The following is a 5,613-nucleotide window of genomic DNA, read 5'->3' on the forward strand; positions in this document are numbered from 1 at the left end:
GGGGATCTCTTGAAAACTTCAGAGCTAAGCCCCATCCCACCTCCACGCACGGGGTCCCCTCTCCAGCAGGAGGGCACCCCAGGCTTGCCTGCACACATGGGGATCTCTTGAAAACTTCAGAGCTAAGCCCCATCTCACCTCCACGCACGGGGTCCCCTCTCCAGTAGGAGGGCACCCCAGCCTCGCCAGCACGCATGGGGATCTCTTGAAAACTTCAGAGCTAAGCCCCATCCCACCTCCACGCACGGGGTCCCCTCCCCAGCAGGAGGGCACCCCAGCCTCGCCAGCACGCATGGGGATCTCTTGAAAACTTCAGAGCTAAGCCCCATCCCACCTCCATGCACGGGGTCCCCTCCCCAGCCAGAGGGCACCCCAGCCTTTCCTGCACACATGGGGATCTCTTGAAAACTTCAGAGCTAAGCCCCATCCCACCTCCACGCACGGGGTCCCCTCTCCAGTAGGAGGGCACCCCAGCCTCGCCAGCACGCATGGGGATCTCTTGAAAACTTCAGAGCTAAGCCCCATCTCACCTCCACGCACGGGGTCCCCTCTCCAGCAGGAGGGCACCCCAGCCTCGCCAGCACGCATGGGGATCTCTTGAAAACTTCAGAGCTAAGCCCCATCTCACCTCCACGCACGGGGTCCCCTCTCCAGTAGGAGGGCACCCCAGCCTCGCCAGCACGCATGGGGATCTCTTGAAAACTTCAGAGCTAAGCCCCATCTCACCTCCACGCACGGGGTCCCCTCTCCAGTAGGAGGGCACCCCAGCCTCGCCAGCACGCATGGGGATCTCTTGAAAACTTCAGAGCTAAGCCCCATCCCACCTCCACGCACGGGGTCCCCTCTCCAGCCGGAGGGCACCCCAGCCTTGCCTGCACGCATGGGGATCTCTTGAAAACTTCAGAGCTAAACCCCATCCCACCTCCACGCACGGGGTCCCCTTTCCAGCAGGAGGGCACCCCAGCCTCGCTTGCACGCACGGGGATCCCTTGAAAACTTCAGGGCTAAGCCCCATCTTACCTGCATGTATGGGGTATGGAGGGCACTCCTCTCCCCATTTCCTTTCATTTTTTCTCAACAGGATGGATTTGTCGTGGTCAGACGTTTTCGTCTTCCTCCGTGTTGTCTCGTCTTTAAGGAACTTAGAGAAGACCATCCGTGCCCAATGCTGCCAGCATATCTGCCGGAACACCTGGGAAATAAATTGTTGTTCTCAGTGTAGATGTTCTGCTGTTGTTTGCACTCCGGAAAGCAGGCTGGATGGGGGACGGCACTGCAGCTCTCCCCCCACCCATGGGAGAATGCATGCAGTCCCAAAGGGCTGCCCGCTGATAAGTAGCACCACCCTGGGAAGCCTCAGCCTCAGCCAAGAGCTGGGGGAGAAGCAGGGGCTCCAGAGCTGCGCAGGGCCCAGGGGAGCAGCGAACTGGGATGGGGGTAGTGGAAGGTTCCACCACGTGCCGGGTCCCACCGACACTGCTCTTAGCAGGACAGAGAACATCACACTTGTGCAGCTTCTGCCATTTCTTGCTCACAACCTGCAGCAGCACCCAGCTGCATCACTGCACCTGCACTGCCGGTGGAGGAGATGTAGCTGCCCCCAGGATGCCGTGTCCCCAGGTAGCCTCTACCCCCGCAGGAGCTGAGTGGTGCCCCACAGCAGGAAGCATCACCAGGACCCCAACTGCCTTTAGGAAGTGCTACTTGCACCCCAGCACTCCTGCACCACTGCTCCCCGTTCCTCTCCATTCCCACTGCAGCCGCTCCATCTTCCTGGAGAGCAGTGGGCGTGTGCCTTCAGTGCTGGAAGACAAGAAGGAAGTTGCAGGGTGGGGGTCCAGCTTCAGAGAGGAACGTGGTACCAGGCACCCCGTCACCCCACACACAGGAGGAGGGATGCAAGAAGTGCTTTTGTCCTCTATCTGGCACCAGCCTCAGCCACAAACTATTTCCAAAGGGCACCATACAGAGGCTGGAGATGCAAGGACAGGGCTCACCTTGCTGCTGAGCTGGGAAAGGCTTTGCTGCACTTCTATGCTCACTGCAGCTCCAGACCTGCGGGAAGAGGAACTCTGTGAGCTACCTGCAGGGGGATGCAGCCCATGCACCACGGTTGCATGATTTATGATTTGACCTCTGACTGGAGATTTGCTTACAACCACTGTCACCATAGTGGTCGCCTCATATGGCACCTTCAGGGTGAAGAAGTATGCTGCGGAAGCCCTCAAAGGCCTTTTCTAGTTGTATGTTGTCATCTGGTCTCTTCCCAAAGAGGTCTCTCTGATGCATTTCTGACCCTGGGTGGTTCTGATAGATCTCTGCTCTGTTACGTTCTTTCCTAGAGTAGAGTAGAGTAGAGTAGAGTACAGTACAGTACAGTACAGTACAGTAGAGTAGAGGAACATGGATAGGATAGGATAGGATAGGATAGGATAGGATAGGATAGGATAGGATAGGATAGGATAGGATAGGATAGGATAGGATAGGAGGTGGAAGGTTCCTACGAAGACCATGCACTTAACTGCCGGAGAGCTAACAAAAAGATAAAGCACATTTATAAGCGCATTGTCCAAATGTCCCTTGGACACTGACAGTCATGGGACATGAGCTGCCTCACTAGGAAGCCCCTTCCTGTTTTCAACCACCTTCACTAGAAATAAATTTGTCCTGCTATCCATTCTGAACCTCCCATGTCATACCTCTGTGCTGTTCCTTTGTGTCCTTGCATCTGTGACAAGGAAGAAGTAAATGGCACCTCCCTCTCCATTTCCCTTTGGAAAGTTTTGGAGACAAAGAAGGTTACCTCCGTTCATCCCTACCAGCCAGCCAGACCATCTTCAGCTTCTCCTCACACCACATGCCTTCCAGCACTTTTACCAGCTTTGATGCCTTCCTTTGCATCCATGCAAGTATCGTAACATTCCCTCTAGATTGTGGAGCACAGAACTGCACACAGTATTTAAGATGAGGTTGCACCAGCACTAAATAAAGCAGAAGAATTGCCAGCCGCAGCTGGCTGTGCTGTGTTTAATGCACCCCATCCACTAAGCCAGAGACCTTCTAACAGAAGATGAGATTACTAAGGCAGGACATTCCCTTCATGAACTCCTGGGGACTATGCCTGATAAAGGCTTTGTTCTTTAAGTATCTCCAATAGCAGGTAATATCCTTAACTTTTCCAGGGCCTGAGCTTAGACCAGCAGGTCTGTTTTCCGGGCATTCTCTGCTCCCTTATTCTTGATCAGCGTAACACTATCTAGGTTCAAACCAGCAGTGCCCTCCCACGACCTTTGGCAAATAGGTGGAAAGGGTCCAGCTTTAACATCTATTAAGTCCTTCAGCACTCTAGGATGAATCACATCAGGCCCTATAGACTTATGAACACTGAGCTCGTACAACTGTTTCTTCACAATTTCTGGCCACAGTTGGGAAGTCACTGCTCTGCCGGTCATGGTCTTCAAATTCAGAGGACTCAGCAGCCTGAAACCTCTCACTGTTATGAAAAACTGAGACTAAAACGCAAAAGCTAACAAACAAACAAACAGCAAAAAAAAGACAACCAAGAAAAATCGGCCACATTAAATGCCTCAGCCTTTTCCTTATGCTACTACAAATGATGCAGAAGGTGATGTCTCCTCTCCTAAGTCATTACAAAGCATATCAGCATTGCATACCGCAGCTGAAACTGGTTATGATTTTATGATGATCTGTGGTCGTTAGCTGAAGCTGACTAACTCAGACTCTGTAGTTATATGCCTTATATGTCAAAGACAGAGGGTATATTATGGCATCCTCAGCAAAAACTTACAGGGAGTTCAACAGTCTGTATGCAATGGAGCTTGTATCAAACAGAAATCTTACTATAAGTTTCCTCTTTTTTTCTTTTTTCTTCTGGCACTCTTGGCCAGACTCCCAAATTCTAGGTATGACACTGTAGTGCCCTGTGAGGATTTCCACAAATTTGACTGTGGCAGCTGGGAAGGCAAACACTCAAGCACAAAAGTATCAGGAAACATCTTTGATGTGTTGTTGGAAGAAAACCAGCTGATATTGAAAAGGCTTTTAGGTAGGAAGAGGCCAAGCCCCACCTCACCTCAGCCTCCCTTCAGGTGCAGAGTGCGATAGGGTCTCCCCTGACTCCCCGCCAGGCTACGCAATCCCAGCTTCCTGAGCTGCTCCTCGTAAGACTTGTGCTCCAGACCCCTCACCAGCTTTGCTGCCCTTCTCTGGACACGCTCCAGGGCCTCCATGCCTTTCTTGCAGTGGGGGGCCCAAAAGCGAGCACAGTACTCCAGCTGCAGCCTCAGCAGGGCTCAGAACAGAGGGATGGTCACTTCCCTGCTCCTGCTGGCAATGCTATTTCTGATACAAGCCAGGACGCCATTGGCTTTCACGGCCACCTGGGCACACTGCTGGCTCACGTTCAGCCCAGCACGGACCAATACCCCCAGCTCTGCTTCCTCTACACACTCTTGCGGGGCAGCCACTCTGCCCCAGACCTGTAGCGCTGCCTGGGGTTGTTACGGCCAAAGTGCAGGACCAAGGATTCCCTTCGTGTGGCCTCACCCCACACAGCTAGGACATGCCGGGCCGCATGAGATCTCATCCCAGTCCTGCTCAGTGGCATCATCTATTTGAACAGGAGCGAGCTGATGAGCAGCTTCTCGATAGGGTTGGCATTTGCTTTACACAATCGAAATCCGCTGCCTCTGTAAGTCTTTGCCTCTTACTACCACTAGATGGTACCCTTAGCGAGCATTTCCCCTACCTCTGCGAAGTCCAGTTTAATACTCAACCGCAACGTTTCGGAATTGATCAAGTCTGCAGTTTTCTCACGAACAGTACAGGGCCAGGATGCTGGCGCTGGCTGCTAGTGACTGCTAGTAGTAGACTCAAGTGAACAAAGCTGAAGGTGTGTTCAGTATATCAAGCCCAGTACAAAGGCAAGTATACACTGCTATATCACTTGCTCTGCCCTTACGGTGGGCGGGAAGGGGAAGGAGGGGATTTACTCCCCCAGTCTCCACGCAGAGGTTTAGGGATGCAGAGTTTAGGGACGTGAGAAATACAAGGATCCTGACAGCTCTAGTGCTCCCAGAAAGGCATCCTTGAAGAGCAGCCTTGAACGGAGAAGCGTTACTGCGCTCTCCGTAGCTGCAGTTTGGTACTTCAAGGAGTAAACCCGCACTTCAGAAGGAATGGTAGAATCACAGAACCATTAGGGCTGGGAAAGAGCCTCACACGGCCACGTCCAGCCCCGACCCACAAAGAGTCCTTCCGCGGTTTGTCCTAAGGGAATAATGACGCTATTTGAATAGTCATCATCCAAGTTGCTTTATTGCTAAACCAATATCACGGGAGGACAAAACCGGCCACAGCCGGGGATGGCGGTGCCGTGCCCGCAGGCCGGCGCCCCGGACGCCGCTTTGAAGGGCGCAGCCCGGATGGGCGCTGCGGACGGAGCCCCGGGAGGTACCGACGGCCGCGGCCCCGCACCTCCCCGCTCCGCTCCGCCCCGGCCCGCACCTCCCCGCTCCGTCGGGCAGCCCCGGCCGCGGCCGCGGGAGAGACAGAGGAGGAGGCGCGAGGAGGAGGGCAGGAAGCCGTTGCCGG

At 54.0% G+C, this 5,613-nt stretch overlaps 1 long non-coding RNA gene across 1 annotated transcript; it reads right to left on the reverse strand.

Moving 5' to 3' along the window:
* Positions 1-1,110: 1,110 nt before the first annotated feature.
* LOC128091929 (uncharacterized) lies at positions 1,111-3,052 on the reverse strand. Its single transcript, XR_008211545.1, has 3 exons — positions 2,700-3,052; positions 1,998-2,338; positions 1,111-1,803 (listed from the first exon to the last, which is right to left on the reverse strand). It is a non-coding gene; the product is annotated as an uncharacterized LOC128091929 (long non-coding RNA).
* Positions 3,053-5,613: the final 2,561 nt, after the last annotated feature.

The sequence above is a fragment of the Tympanuchus pallidicinctus genome, unplaced genomic scaffold, assembly GCF_026119805.1.
Source record: "Tympanuchus pallidicinctus isolate F22 unplaced genomic scaffold, pur_lepc_1.0 scaffold55, whole genome shotgun sequence".
In the NCBI taxonomy this organism is placed as follows: Eukaryota; Metazoa; Chordata; class Aves; order Galliformes; family Phasianidae; genus Tympanuchus; species Tympanuchus pallidicinctus.